Source organism: Poecile atricapillus, chromosome Z (assembly GCF_030490865.1).
Source record: "Poecile atricapillus isolate bPoeAtr1 chromosome Z, bPoeAtr1.hap1, whole genome shotgun sequence".
NCBI classification, from domain to species: domain Eukaryota; kingdom Metazoa; phylum Chordata; class Aves; order Passeriformes; family Paridae; genus Poecile; species Poecile atricapillus.
The window spans coordinates 48,615,729-48,632,432 of record NC_081289.1 but is presented as its reverse complement, the minus strand read 5'-3'; positions in this window follow the sequence as shown (position 1 = coordinate 48,632,432).

The following is a 16,704-nucleotide window of genomic DNA, read 5'->3' as shown; positions in this document are numbered from 1 at the left end:
CTCCCAAACTTGGGGCTCTTTGAACTGAAGGCTCCAGTAAAAAAAGAAAAAAAAAGAGAGAAGAAGAGAAGACAGCAGAAAGCTGGAAAACTCCCTGGAAAGGGGAAAAAGAAGATCTCAGTAATCCCGGTGCTGGTGAGAGCGGACAAGCCAAGCCAGACGTCTGTGAGCTGTGGAACGGATCACGGATAGAGGAGCTGAGAGAAAGCTGACCCTGAGGTCAGGTAAGCCGTCAAAAGGGAGCAAAAATATGAGAAACATGTCCAAACCTGAGGGGGAGGTTTTGGCTACCTTGGAAGCTATGGTAAAGGAGCACCCACTCTCTGTATCCACGGATGAGTTTAAAAGCCTTATATCCTGGGTACGAGTAGAATTCCCTAATGTGAATTCAGAGAATATTTTTACCCCAAGCCTGTGGGAGAAGATAAACGTAACAGTATATGAAAGAACCACTCTTAGAGACGAGGTAGCAGCTGAACTTCTAACAGCTTCTGCAGTGACTTATGAAGTCATCGCCTGTAAATGGGAGTTTGAAACTCAGGCAAAGGACACTATGGGTCCAGAAAAACAGAAGGGTTTGTTTCAGCCAGATGCGGAATGCTTATTACCGCACGCTGTAAAGTCTGTATTAGACTTCCTGAAATCTACCTCAGGAATGTCTAAGCCTGTTGAAAGCCCAGAGAAACAACTATACAGAGACGAGGAGGCGATTCAAAAATGCGGGCAGAATTTGCAAAAAGGGGTCTTAGAGCTTTCGCAAGAGTGTCTCAGTTCTCTTGGAGCTGTTCCAGCAGCCGGTATGCTGGTGCCGGCAGAAGAGGGAGGGGAAACTTCCTTGGCCGCCTGCGTGCCGGCAGCCGAGTCCCTTTCCGGCCCTAGGGGGGTGGAGGGGACAGCCCTGTCCCCCCTGGGGGGGTACGGCGGGGTTCGGCCCGACCCAGAGCGGTCCGGGACCTCCACGGGCACAGCGGCTCCTGCGCCCCGCCTTCCAGGGGTGGGCTTGGAGCCACAGCTGTCAGTCAACGTGACGTCAGCAGTGACGCAACCACAGCCGCAGCTCCAGACCCCGCCTGCGGCACCGCCCCCAGGCCAGCCCTCATCAGGGGCGCCCGTGACGTCACAGGGAGGCGTGGTCCCGTCCCTGCGTGCCCAGCCCGGAGCCGGGGCACAGGCGGGTAGAGAAACCGAGCCTTGGCCTGCACCGAGCGCTGCAGCGGCACTTTTAAAATTGAATTCGCTTTACAATACAGCTGCGGCAGAGCAACAACAGCCTGAAAAAACAACAGCTTCACCACCGCAGATAGTTTTACTGGACACCACACAAAGCCAAGAGTCTTTTGAGCACAGCCGTGCTAATGCACAGTTCTGTCAATCTACAAATCCTCCCACAGACATGGACACAGGGTTACGGGACATGTCAATACAAACTCCAGCATCTCTGGAATGGTTTCAAAAAAATAGCCGAAAAGCAAAAATCAAAAGCATTGTAAGATGCATTGCTGGCTGATCTGCAAATTAGAGCAGTCGGTTAAGCTTCAGAAAGAAGCCCTTATTGAAGTGCCTTCAAAAATAGATTTAGAAGTTTAAAAATGTTGCATAATAGAATGCATATAGATGTTGTATTTCTAATGATATCTGTTGATTTTGTTTTTACAGAATAACGTTGAAAAACATGATATTTATGCATCCCAAGAAATTTAAAAGATTTTTCTTCAGTTTTAGTATTCTCAATACATGAAAGCTTTGAAAATGTTATCTTCTCTATATATCTACTGATAATGTAGTATTGTATGATATAGAGTGATCAAGCAGTATTACTGTAGTTACAGTTAATTTCTGCAAGATGCATTTCTTTAAAATTAAGTTGAAAAATCATATGATTAATCTCACAGAAAAAAGATTTAATGACAGGTTTCTTTCATTTTTACCTTTCATTTGAATAAGTGTATTGTAAATTTAGTTCAATACAGTTTTCAGTAATCTGAAAGTTATATTAACCATATATTACCCATTTGCTTGGTATTTTTTTTTACAATTTTAATAAAGAAATTTTAATGTGAGTCTTTTTGTTATAATAAAAAACATGTATAACAGCATATATACCAATTTGGATTTTAGTTAAAAAACTTAAACTTAATGTTTCTGAAAAGTACTACAAAAGCTGAATCGCAAATTACCAGATCTGTGGTGTTGTATTTTTTCTCTAGTAAAACTGCATTCTAAAAATCCTAACAAATTTAAGCATATACCAAGCAAATTCTTGTTACGAATGGTATTTTTAATAACATGTGCAGTTATTATAAGTTATTCTCAAAACCAGATAACACAGAATGATGATAAATTCGTTGCATCCCTATAATCTCTATAGTGAATCAATATTCCTGTTATATTGTGTTCAAAGAAGTGTATACCAAACTTTTAATTGCCTTTTTTTTATAATAACAGAGTAAGGTTAAGTTGTGTTTTCATCTAATATAGATTGTGTTAATAAGATTAATCAAAGTTAAATTTCACTATGTTTAAGTTTGAGTGTTTTTTACTTAAGTTATAACTTTAGTACTTTTTGACGTTAAGTTTTGTTACTTCCTTTTATCATAATTAATTTCTAACAGGTTTAAATTTAAATTGCTTCATGTCTTATTGAAGACATTTGTTTAAACTGCATAGTTATTTTCCTATAGAGATGAAGATAATTACAAATATTTTCAATTTATTATCCTGATTTCCTCAGACACTCACTGATGACATATTCATTCTATAATGTAAATTTATAGATTTCTATGATGAGCATTATCTATGGAGTGTCACTATGTTTGCAGCCGGCTTTGTGCATATTTTGATGTGTCTTTGTGTAATTACCTTTTAGACACGTGTCATTTGAGATTTTTTTGTTTTCTCACTACAGATGCATCTTGGTAAATAAGTTATGCAGCTGCTCTATACAGAGTTTTTTGTCTTGGTTTTTACTCTTTTCCTTGTTTAAAAAGATTTGCATTTGCCTAATCCAATGTATCTTTATTATTTTAGTTTCCAAAATTCTAAGAAGATGTGTCATGGTTGAAAGTCAAGGGTTATGAAAGAAACTTCAGATTGAATTGACTACTGAATGGTTTGATTGGTCGATTGCCTAGGACATCTGATCATTGTTTTATACAAATGCCTTTTAAAGGTTTGCTGTGTTTTAAGCATCTTATAGCTGCTATTTTTAAACCCCTTGCTTTGAAAATGAGTTAGGAGACATCTTTCCAGATGAAGCCTAAGGCTCTGGCCAAGCCTTGACTTTACCTGGATGGAGAATTTACCAATAAACCCAGAAGTTTTCTGCATCAAAACAATATTCAAGTCAATTTGACTTGGCAATTAGTGAATTAATATAGCAGCTGGATTTTACAGTGAGCTTGGAAAATTGTTATCCGGACATGATTTTCCAATCTTCCACTGATTTATCAGCTGTGGCAGACTCTGGGATGAGAGTATATATTTAGTACATTCAGCAATTCATACTATAGATTATTTAGATAAGTTTAATATCGCATAATATTAATTATGCATCTTCTTAATAAGTTTTGATTTCTGTAAAAGTGTTATTTCCTATGTGTATACATGTGCAAGTGTTTTAATTTGATGGTTTTTCATTGTCATAACAAAAAAACAAATACCTTACTTAATTATATAAAGAAAAAGGGGGGAACCAAGGCTATGCCTCGGAAGTATAAAAACCTTATATATCTTAAATTTTTGGAAAAAGCATAAAGATCTTATATCTATTGCAAACAATTCTTGAACAGTCCTTTTTAAACAAGTCTTTTACGAAGCCAGTTCCATCAATTATTAGGTATTGTTCTAACAGTACTCAAGCAAAGTTAAGAGAGAATTCTTTGCGTCTAGTCAAAGGTTCAGAAACAAGATTAAAAAATTCATTTCAATTAATAATTTGGAGGAAAGTCTATGTTTGTGTATTTACAGGTTCAAAGCAAAAGTAACTTCCTAGAGAAGAACATATAAACTCATCAGCTGCAGAGACAAGCAGACAGCCTAAAGAGCAGAAGAGCGAGCATGCTGATGTGAACTGTATCAAGACCACAGTTGACAGCAGAACAGCTTGGATCCCACATGCAAGAACAATGGACTTTGGGTTTCAAGTGAAAAAGTGGGAAAATTAATATTGTAAAGCCTCATTTGTTAAAACATGAGTGAAGGAAAAATAACCTTTCTTGAAAAGTAATCCAAGAAAAGATTTAGGTTGATTTTTTTTTAATTTTTTTTAAAAAAGAGAGGGGCAGATGTTGGAGTCTGAGATACAGACTGTGTGCCCTTGCTTTTAATATTTAGTTCCAAGATTCAAAGAAACACTGAATTTCATATAATATGAAATTCATGTGCATGTTTTCATGGTGATACATGAAAACAAATGTTAAAGTTAGATAGGAAATGTGTAAATGTGTAGATTAGAAAGTTTCTTAAATCACTGGGTGAAAAAGTAGTTTAGAGAACAGGAGACAAGATGGAGGATTTAGGGTGTTGTCTCTTGTCCTTCTTCTTTCTCCTTCATGTTCTTCTCCTAGGGGTTTTTGGGTAGTAGTAAGTGATTGGGTAGAGAATGTCACAGTGCAGCACACAGGTGTTGGGTCATTGGGTCACTAAGAAAAATAATTTAGTTGGCATCTGTTAATTGGGTAAATGGACATATAAAAGACCTTGAAGAAGATCTTTGTTAGCCATTTTACCCCCTTTCTATCATAGTGCACATAGCTCCTTGTACCTTGTAATGCTGATAAGAAAAAATAAACAACTGAGACCGAACGAGAAAAAAACCGCCTCCCTCTCATCAATCTTCAGTTCAAAGGGAAAAAGAACCCAAATCTAAAAGTCCATAAACAGACAGGCCAGTAGCACGTTGTGATTGTAACACTGTAATTCATCAAGAGTAAATTTTCTTAATCTCTGATTGCAATCAATTTTTCATCTATTGATGACGTGTATATTTTAGAGCAACTCTGAACCTTCCCCACAGTTTTCTCAATTACTCCCCTGCTTTGTATATAATATGTCTCATAATCAAAATTCCAGACTTTCTAATTCATCAAAATTTAACATATATATTTGGCACAAATGAAGAGAGAAAGACCCTCTCAAATAGGTGAACAGTTGTAATTTACTTCTTTCTTATATTCAGCCTGCAGCCTAGATGCAGTAATTTCTAGCTGACAAGACTTTTTTTTACTGCCAGTTCAGTGTATTCCAGATTTTAATTATGTTGTAATAACAGTCTTTATGAGTAACAGGATTTACAGCACCAGATACAATTTCTGCATTTTCCAATATAAGCATGCAAACCAATCTAAAACAGAGCCAGCAATTTGTTTTTGCATTTCCTATATCACTTGACATCAGACTACTTGCTTGCTTGAAAAGATGGAGGGAAGAACACTGTGTTCCATATTGCTACATGACATAAATTAGCTGGGTGAAAACACTAAACCACACCATGAGATGATAATTCTCAAAACTCCTATCATACTATCCATCATTTATCCTTGGATAAACTCCCCAAAACCTGCTTACCTGAACTGAAAACAGAAGGAAAACCCACTGGATAGTTCTACTTTAATTTCAGGCTTTTATTACTTTCACATATAATATGAACCTAACCTTTATCAGTGCATGGCTTAAGAGTGTTAAATTGCTAGAGGCTTGTTCTCACCTTAAGTCAGGGAAACAGACGTGTCTAGCCACAGAAAATGTTGTAGGCTATGCAGCATGTTTCTGGAATAAAGATCATTGTACTGCAAAAATTAATTCCTTACAATTAATGGAAAGAAATTGGTGTTCACAGGACAAGATTAACCTGAGCAAATATAAAGGGCTACAGCTGGTCAGATACATACAGCCTCTGTACCTAGACAAGCCAAGGAATTCTTGCAATATAGTGTTATTGATTTAAATTTCAGTCTCACAAATCTACCCTGAGAACAATGTTCTGCAATTCTATTTAATTATTTTCTGGCTAATTTTGCCTTGTTTCTGCCATTAAACCTGAACATTTTTAATTACTAGGAATGGCTCCTGCAAAGTAATTGTTTTCTTTTACTTGTTAAGACTCCAAAAATATATGTAATCAATTAACATTTAAAATTTCTCCTGAGTAAAACAAATCAAACGAATTCACAACATTCATCTATACTTCCCAGTTCAAAAATCATCTTTAATTTGAGAAAATACCCATAGTTCCTCAACACTGTTGCACTGAACAAGGACTTTGAAGAGAAATGTCTGTGATAGCAGTAATGTGAAAATGGAGTAAGGGTAACCAACTATATGAATCTTTGGTTTAGGGACCAGAAGCATGCAAGTACTTTTAATTCAATCATTTTGCCACTGGGACTTTTCTACTAGATCCTAAATTTCCAGCCTTTACCAAGAGGAAGACTAACACACTTATTGCTATCAATATTTGAAAGTCATGTTTAAAAAACAGTAGATATTTCTGTGTTTTTAGTTTAATCTGCTAAATCCTAAATAACTCGTGTTGCATATTAACACATGAATATCCATTACAGCTGAAACTAAAGAGCTGCACAGCCCAGTATCTTATCTCTGAAAACTGCCAGAAGCAGACACTTAAAGAAAAGACATAGTAACACTTAATGCTTTCTATTCCTTTCACAAATTGAGCAATATATTACATATCTCAGTTAATATTTGGTTATCTCCTATCTGAGTTACTTCAGAAATCCTGTGCAAATACCATTTGGTTTCAGACATTGCTGTAAACTTGTTCTGGCAATTGTTTTTATCCATTTTATTAATTTGCTTAGAAATGTTTTGTTCTGACACTTTTATCTGGCACATTTTCTCCAACTTTTCCAGAGAAAAGAATACTCTACTTTGGGAAAGTCCTGATAACACACTGTGGTGAATGGACTTAATCTTCTGTGTGGGCATCCTCAGTAACATCCCTGTTAGTCATGAACTCTGAATAGTCTCCACCTTGCTTCTGTGTCTGTTGTGCTCAAAGAGCCTTATAGCTTTAATCTCTATGGAAAATCATATTGGAAAATATTCTTAGATGGTGTATTATGATTTTAAGTTGCCACAGTTTGCATTCTTTCCTATTTTAGTCACTTTGTCACACAAATGCTGCTATGTATAATATATACATAGCATATATATTATACATAACAGCATATATATATGCATATATATATAATATAATAAAAACATAGTACAATACTGGTACTTGCATAGAAAAATCCAGAATGTTTTGAATTTTTGTTTAACATGTTTTTAATCTAAGAATAGCACATTCCTCTTGGGTTTGAAACAAACTGTGTTTTTTCAATTTCCTCTTTAATTTCTATGTTTCTTTAGTGGGGATAGAATCCCTACTCTAAGCCACAAATTTTACCCTTTTCTATTGTGGTTGTTGATGATTTCTTTGGGAAAATACATGTAATGGAAAGTGCATTTCATTTCATGCTATCCACTGTTTTGAAAGGAAATGTCTTTGTGTGAAAAGAAGTGATTTTAAAGATAGATAATCAAACAGTAAACGGAAGCCAGATAGTAGACCAGGGATACAAAAAACATGGAAAAATACTGCATGAAGAAGTGAATACACCAAGAATCAATTTATTTTGTCTCATTTTCCCTAATAAAAGTAGGGCTTGTTTTTGTGTCAGGAGGAAGCACATGTTATCAACTACAACATGCTATAATTTCGTTTGTGAATATCTCATGGCAGACCTAGAAGGTTTTCATCATCCATTATCCTGTGCAGGAATCTTGAGGAGCTCATTACTCTTCTTCCACCTGTTGCATATATGCATATACTCTGACTTAATCTAACAGTAAAATCTTTCTTCATTGAATTCTGTAAATGCTGAGCTAATTTCAGTACAAGAATGCTGTCCATGCTTTGTTCAAGCTCTGCTTTATGCTTTTTGAAGCTCATTTCCCTACTGTAACTGGAAAGGGTAACCAACCCTTTCAACACTCACTAAGTCTGTGTCTTGCTTATCATTAGGAACAGTGGTGTAGAACTCCTCACTAGGGCAGGGAGCATTCAATGCATCATGCTGAAATTTCATTTGCAGTGATCTTTGCTAAAAAAAAATCAGTTATTATTTGCCTATAGTTCATCTTTGCATCTTTGCAAACAGCAGGACTACTGCCACTGTAAAGATAACTTCAAAAATTATGTCCTCACTTTGTTAGACCCTCCCATCTCCCACTGCTCTCCTAAAAGATAAATTTGGCTGGTGATTAGCAGACTTGCTTAAAGAGCACGAAACCCAAGCATACCTCATAGTTCATCTGTATATTTACTGTGTAACCCAATCTGTTCTTCTGTCTATAAAAATCATAATAATAGTACCCAGTCCTGTAAAGAACTTTAAAGCTTCTGATAAAAAATGCTATAAAAGCTAAATGCTATTATTAAAGCTTCCTCAATAAGCTGGGTATCAGCCAGGGGAACAGAAGGCTAGACACAATTCTTTGCCATCAGAAAGGCTACACGAAAATGGAGGTTACTGCAAATGACAAAACATCTCAGTTCTCACACAAACTTTTAACAAATTCCATCACCACTTTGACACACATGTCATAGTATTTTTTATAAATAGACACTGGCAGAATCTGTCAGTCTTCAGAGAGTTATTCTATTTTGGAAAAGAAAACTCTATTCAATACATCTCCAGGGTTTGCAGAAGTCTTCCTGGACACCAGCATCTCAGTTATAGAGTAGAATACCCTTGTGAAGCATCCCACAGGCTATAAATTAAAAGCTGAGCTGTTGGTATGGAAAACTACAGTTGGTAACCTTATACAAGCTTTACAATACCTAAACTCTGACCAGCTGGACTCTCCCTGATCAGCCTGAAAAGAAGCTGAACCTTTCTCCAGTATATACTTTACTGCACTCTGGGAGATCTCTGGGCTGGTATCTGAGGGCTTGCCTAATAAATGCTCACAACACTATGACAACTTTCTCTTTGCAAAACTTAAAGGAGAATGGACAGCTCTTTCACATGACAGAATACACTCAAAAAATGGTTGACCTGAATTCAAGGAAAGCACAAAGAAGCGGCTTTACATGGTGCATGGCTATACTGTACCACTACTTGCCATACAACATTCTGAATGACAAAAGTTTCCATAAATGAAAAGGGAATTTGGATGGTTGAACATAAAACAATGTGCTGAGACTTACTAAGCATGCAGAAGTCACCACTGGAACATAAATCCCCTGTACTGCAAACTGCTGGAGGCTGACACAATGTTTAAGGGATATACCACAAAATGTCTCCTCTGCTTTAGCCATCCATTAATAACTGCTGTTGAAGACAGACCACTGAACTACACCTACCTTTGGTTTTGGCTACAGCTCTGCTCATGAATTGTGTGCTGAATCTCCTGAAAAGAGCCTGGATTTTGTAACAATTATTGTTCAAGTTGTTTGTCCCATTCTAGGCAGAGCATCCTGCTACCCACACGTACAATGCTTCAAACTTCTTTTTGCTAAACTTCATGTAATTCTTGTTGACCCTGCCTTTCAGCCTTTTATCTTCTGTTCATAAGGCTTCATTCTGTAGTATCAATCTCTCCTTCCAGGATATCATGATCTGCAAACTTGATGAGTATACATTCAATCCCATCATGAGGAATTTTTGTGAAGATTTTGGATAATATCAGAGAGGAACTTAATTTGTGACAAGTAACTCACTCTTTAAAAGGAAAAGCTCTAAAGTCTCCTCTAAAGCCTGCTTCTGCAGTCATGGGTGAAGCTTTCTGGCCCCAGATATCAAGATATTTCATGGGAAATGCAAAGCACTTTGAAATAGTCCTAAACCTTGCTATGTGTCTGCACTGGTAGGAGAGATGGAGAATGGGGATAAATAAGAAAGGGGATAATTGACAAGGGAAAGGGTGACAGTGACAGCTGTGGAGTATTTACCATTGTGATGTTGGTGTGTTGTCCTTGAGGGTGTAACAGTTTGACCACTGTTCTTAGTGCCATGCCACATATAAGAGAGGCAGCTGGAGATAAAGAAGTGTTTGACTTTAATCTCAGTCAGTCCTTGAGTTGCAGCATTCCTTTATGGGAAATACTTGCTGTCCAGGTGCTATTTTCTGAGCCCTCATAATACACGAGAGTCAGCAGACACAGAGCAAATATCTAGGCATGCAAGTTCTTTTGAAAAGATCAGTATCTGTTATAGTGAATGAGCGATTGGCTAGACAAGGCATATGTAGGTTGGGGAAATATTGAAATTGGTATATTTTGAGAACAACTTGCATGCCACTTCCAGCCTTCATCATACTGAAGAAAACCAGACCACATAGGGTGAAGAATATTTCTAAATAATTTAAAGCCACAGATCTATATATCAATTGACTGTCTGACCTAGGAGAGTTACAGCTCAAGAACATTCATCAAAATTACTGGAGAACGATTTGAGTGCAGTTTATCTAAAATCAAGGCAAAAAGAAGAAGTGAAAAAACAAGGTCTCTGGCATTTTTAGTCTCCATTTTTTCCTAGTAAGGCTAATCTTTTACCTCAGACACAGTTTTGATTAAAAGTGGCATTCTCAAATTGCCAATAGTTTAATATTTTATGAGACAGTACTTGACCTATGGAGGTCTTATTGTGTTTAAATTTTGTAGAAATATGTAGCAAATGACGATCACTTCTGGCAAAATCTTTTCACCTAGAACAGGAATGGAAAATATGCCTGAAAACTGGTACAGTTTAGATTCTGATTACTGAGGAAGTGTAGTAGAGTATTTAGAGCTGTGCGGTAGATTTAGGATGGGTGATTTACTGGGAAAGTTAAACACAATTGCACAATTACCAGGAACCCAATCTTAGTCAAGTGCATTTCTGCAACAGAGAGATATGCTTCAAACATTGACAGTCTCCTAAAACACCTATTAGTGTTTGCAAGCTCAAGCTGATATATGTGTCAATATGACATTTCTTCACATGATATTTATATGAAATTTCTAAGTTACATGCCAGAATTTGTGTATTCACTACCAGTGAAACCAGAGAGACCCTATATGGGTCAACAATATTCAAATGACAGCCTCTGGAAAGGCAGCTGTCCCTAGAAGACCGAAGGTAAAAAAACAGTAAGGAACAAGTGGTAGTCCTTAAAAGGTCTTCATGGGCTAATGGAGAGCTGCATCTACAAACACCAGTCTTTAATCCAAACACTCATAAAGAGTTTCAGACAGACAGTGACTTTATGTCTATCATGTTGCACAGATACACAGAGTTAGAGGAAGAGATTTCTCGGTGCGGTTTACATCAATATTTTCCTGGTTGTGTCTAAATAATCAGGAATTAGGCTTTCCTTTAAAATCTTTTCCCCTGCTAGTGAACAGACTTTATGGAGCTAAAAAGGGAATCACATTCCTAGAAATAAAAGGATGACTGGAGTCCAGAATGGCAACTAGAATTAATAACATATCTACAACTTACCTTGTTTCTTGTGGGCAGTACATAAAGGATGAGACAAATTTAACAGTTCAGGTAGCATGAGCTGGTCACTTTTGACTGACCAGGCAGGCATTTTATAGTGCAGGGCAAAGGTAATGTAGGGCAAATCGGTGACAAATCTTGATGCTGAACATGTTAGCTCAAATTTGCTATGAGCTTTCATGGCTCAGATGACATGTGGGAATTTACTATATTTTGATTGTTTCATCACATCATTGAAACATTTTCATCGACATTTAGAAGCAAGAAGTTCTAGTTCTAAAGATAATTCCCTACTAAGATGAAAGAAGACAAAGGTGACAACAGTTTTTTAAAGAAGTCTTTGTATTCTTCTGATGCAGGATCCATGAAAGGTTTGACTTTTTCATTTTTTAAAGATGCCTGACAAACTGTGTCAAAGTTTATAGCTCAGAGCTCTGAATAAAAATTACTGAGGGAGTAATAATACATTATAATGGAAAATGGGCATAGAAATTACTTTGCAGAGGGACTCTACACATTTTTAATATACTAAAAGTCTATCTCAGTAGAAGCAGTGAAATTCTGTGGTATTTGTCAGACTTGGTTTTGACGTGTTTCTTAGAGGATTTTTAGAGCCCTTTCTTTCTTACCTGCATATTTCACAAGAGAGATTATTTTAGACACAGTTAATAAGCTTTATAATCTCCATACTATCCTTGTCAGGTAATGTAATGAGACTTAGGTTTATGCAACTTCTGATTCTCAATTATGTTTTAGTCCTTTTACACCAAACTCAAGTATCCATGAATGCATCACAAGATGTTGATCCTCCAGCTGATTGTACTTAAATTGTCTATGGTACTCATCCAGAAACCATTTTCAGTTATAGCATCAAGTCAAATACCCTGCAAGAAGGATTTTTGGTTTATATTATGAAAGAAATTGAAAAACAAATAATGCTTGACACTTTGCACTATGATTTATACATTAGGATAAAAAGATTTACAGTAAAGTGGAAGGAATTTAACAGTCAAATAAAAATAATTTTGGGTCCCTCACCAGAGGCATATAGATAGTGATATCCTATAAAGTAGATTGTCTTAAAGCAATACTTTAAGACATGCAGGTTACCTCATCTTATGCCTCTGCTCATTATATTTTTGTATCCTGCTGGGAGGAAAATTCTATACATACATCACTCCTTCATTGCTCTTTTCAAACTGCCCTGAAAAATTTTCAGGAAAATTATGTAAAAAGGTATGATCAAGGTGCTACTACATTCAGTCATTATATTCAAAAATGACCTTTCACAACCACCACCCCTTTTAAACTGTATGTGGATTCATTCATTAGTTCTAACAGGACCATGATATTCTGACTGGTTGCTAAACCATGGTTATGTAAATTCCAGGCCTCTTGATAAAAATATTTAGGTATTTTAGAGGAAAGAGCAAGTCTTCATCTATGTACCTCTCAGAAAGGTTTAGTGCAGCTTTTATTATCAAAATTAGTTGATGAGCACAAGTTGAACATTTTTGTTTAACAAACAAGGGGGAAAAGCAGTCAAAATGAGAACAGTTGAAACAGTTCTGCAGTGTTTAGTGGCAGCAGAGGCTTTCCATTCTAATCAAATGCAAACATAATTAAATCCTGTGAGGTGGATTAGATAAACTGGATTTAGATAATATCTAAAAATTAATCATTAGCAGGTAAGTACTCGCTGTCTACTTTTCATTTGTCATGGAAACTTTTCCTTCTTTAATCTCTCATTCACCTGAGATATGCTGGTATCCTATAAAAAGGCTACTGTAACTTTTTATTCCTTTTGACATTGACAAAGGGATTATGGAAAGAGAGAAGATCAATGTGTGCCAATATTTTTTCATTTTTCTTTTATTGGAGCCAAAGGGTAGGTTAGGGTAAAATATTCAGCTGACTTAAATGGAAGTGTAAGAGATGTGAGGAAGGCTAGAAAAATCAAACATGAACATAAAGAATTGTACTCCTTAGCAGAGAGTTAGCAGAAGTGTGATTCCACCCTATTATCTGTAAAGTATTTGGTTCTGCTGAAATCCTTACCTGTACAGCCATAACTTAGAGCAGATGTTAACTTTGAGAAGGTTGCAGTGCAGAAGACTGTGTTATTTCAGACAGGAGGAAGTTCCCTGCAAACCTGCAATTCCCTGCCATTCTCCCAGTAACATATGAACACAGGCCAGGAAGAAAATAATAATCTAACTCTATAAACACCAACATAACTATATATATTATTCTGAAGCTCGCACAGTTAAGCTGAAGAGTATTATGCACACAGGGCTCACTGAAGTTGAGGAAACTATTTCACTGGCTTTGCCAAGTACAGGCTCATCTTGTTGTACTGTTTCACTACCAAGTGCATGAAAAAAAAATCAGAGCTATCTGTTCTTCCTCAGACGTTGTACTCTTGATGCCCTGCAACGTTAAACAGGCTAATGGCCATTTCACAAATAGCAGGATGCATCTGTAGTAGGAATTCATTTTGTATTTTTTGCTAACACCTAACTTGCACGGGATAGCTTATTGAATTGCATTTCAGACAGCTAGTCTGGCCAATAAAATGGTTTAAAACTTCAATAACAACTATTGTTGAGAAATGGTCAGTGCTACAGTCAAGGACAACTGGCTGTTTATCTTTCAGGTGTGTGTGTATTTCCATGCAGCAATGAATTGTTGGCTCAAAGACCCTTTGCAGAGAAAAGGGCAAACTTGCCACACAAAAGAAAGGGATAAAAAAATGGGAACCCATTTTGAATGTATATTGCTAGCATGAGAGGTGCAAATATGTAGAGAAGACAACAAAATAGTCATATCTTGCAAGAGGAATGAGGAGAGGTTGAGCTGTCCAGCTTGTTATGTTGAGACACATCCAATTTACAAAAGGTGAAACCAGAATGGGCAGGGAATATATCACAGAAAGCCTGACATTTGGTAGTGAATTCCTAACTTCTGAAGATAAAATTCCATAAAGTAAGCGTTGTAAGAACTTTCTTTGCTAGGCATATTTCTCTACACCAACGTCCTTCCCTTCCCCCCAGAAAATACTCAGTAGAGAGTTTAAATTAGAGGATCAAATCACCAGCAGGCTTATCTGAATCATAATGGGGAAGTGACCATGGCAGTCTGAACTTTCAGGCATTCAGCTCGAGACAAAAAGTAGCTGGATGGCAGCATGATACATACAGAGTACTCACCACCTGGGCTGAACCACAGGAACACACCCTAGAGCATAAAAGCATGTGTGGAGCATGTTATGTTAGCAACTTGTTGTACCTAGCACCTGGCCCCCTGTGAAAGAAAAAGGTGGGCCACGCAGGGAGAGGCCTTGTCAAGTGGGAACAAAACAATGCACAACTCTAAAGCCTAAGGCTGCGTAATGTCTGCTACTCGGACACAGACTGATATCCCAGGAAGTTACCTTGCAAGAAACCCTTCCTCGGAGGAAATTTTATTTAAGGTTAAGTACTTATCTAAATATCTTCATCTATTTTCTTCTGCTGAAAAATGAGAAAGACTAAAGGATTTTTTATGGATGAAATATTATTATACTTACTTATCCAGACAAGTGACACCTTTCTTTCTCTTCATATTTAAAAATCTGTGGTGAATTGAAATTTAAGGAACCTAGCAAAACTTTCAAAGGGTAAGTTGTTGTTTTAATAGAGTATTTATTGTACTATCCTTTTGGTATTCAATCAAACTGTTTGACTATAATATGTTGGTGCAAATACTATAAAGCTGGAATTATCTGCAAGAACAACAGAATTGCAATATAACTGCCATTAACCCATAGCTCATTACAGGTTTAAAGCCAATGCCTGCATCTAAGCTTGGTCTGAAGTCCCACTTAAAGCAAGACTATTCTAACACACATCTTCTGAGATATAAGTATGTGCTTTGTTGTAAATAAAGCCATGTGCTGAGGCTACTCAGTGCCTTGTTTGATCAGACTTTAATTGTAATTGTAGTAGATAAAAAGGTTTTGATGTTCCTGGTTGAAAAGATGAAAATGATCCATAATGTGCTTTTAAAGTATAGACAGTGAACATCTGGAAGAGTTAAGATGGAATCAGGTAGCTGACTATGATGAATCTTCTGATTTATGATGATCATATCTACCAGAGAGTCTGGAACTCTAGGTACTCTATATAGGTAAAATGAAAAAATGCTAATCCCCATGCTATGTGAATACAGCAATTTGTGCATAATTTTTCACTTTTATTACTCTTTAGGTTAACTTTCAGATTTAAGGAGCTCCCCATTTACTTTGATAAACTCAAAAAATTGTCAGAATAAATAAACATATCAGATTAAGCAGTATTTTGTCCCTAATACATTATTTGAACTATATTTATTGTTCTAATGCATCTTTCACAGGGCCTTAAATTTTATCATACTCTCCGCATAGCAGTAAAGCCATTTCCATTGCAAACTTGTAACAGTAATGGATAGCAGCCTTCCGGGGATAGACTTCTGAGAAATTTATTTCACCTCATGTTGCTCAGCCACGCAGCGAATGAATTTGTTTCCATGACAGATAAGGATTGCAGAGATCCCTTTTAAAATTATCATAGTACACCACAAAACAGCAGTTGAGGAAAAAAAAGGAAACCGTAGGACCTACCCATTTTTAAAATTTTCTTTAATCCTCCCAGTTCATGATGTAGAAGTCTGAAATGCATAATTTTTCATTAGCAGTCATTAAGAAATCTGAGAAATACAGTCTAGATAACCTTTTAGTTCTCCAAAGTCTGAGTGGCTTTCTATGTATAATTTTTAAGATACAAGTTGAGTATATCAGCTGTTCTTCTAGCTGATATACACTGAAATCAACAAACCTGGATTTCTGCAAAATATATTTCAACATCAATGTCATTAACAAAGAGTTACAACTCACAGCCTGATTGGAGTTCATACACCTCTACTGCAAAGAAATACAAAATAGGTTTATTTTGACACAATATGACCATCTATTGACTTGAATGATCCACTCAGAATGCATGAGATGAAGTACAGATGTATTCTTGGCTTCATGTTTACACTATATACTGGTTGTATCATTAATACAAATATAAAAGTCCACAAAGATGAAAACATCTCTATACCTGCAGAGGCTGACAATTGGTTAGCCTACATTAAGAGATTTTTACACAGATATGGCTTTCCTAACGCTGTATGTGGGCCTTTCCTGTCTTTTTGA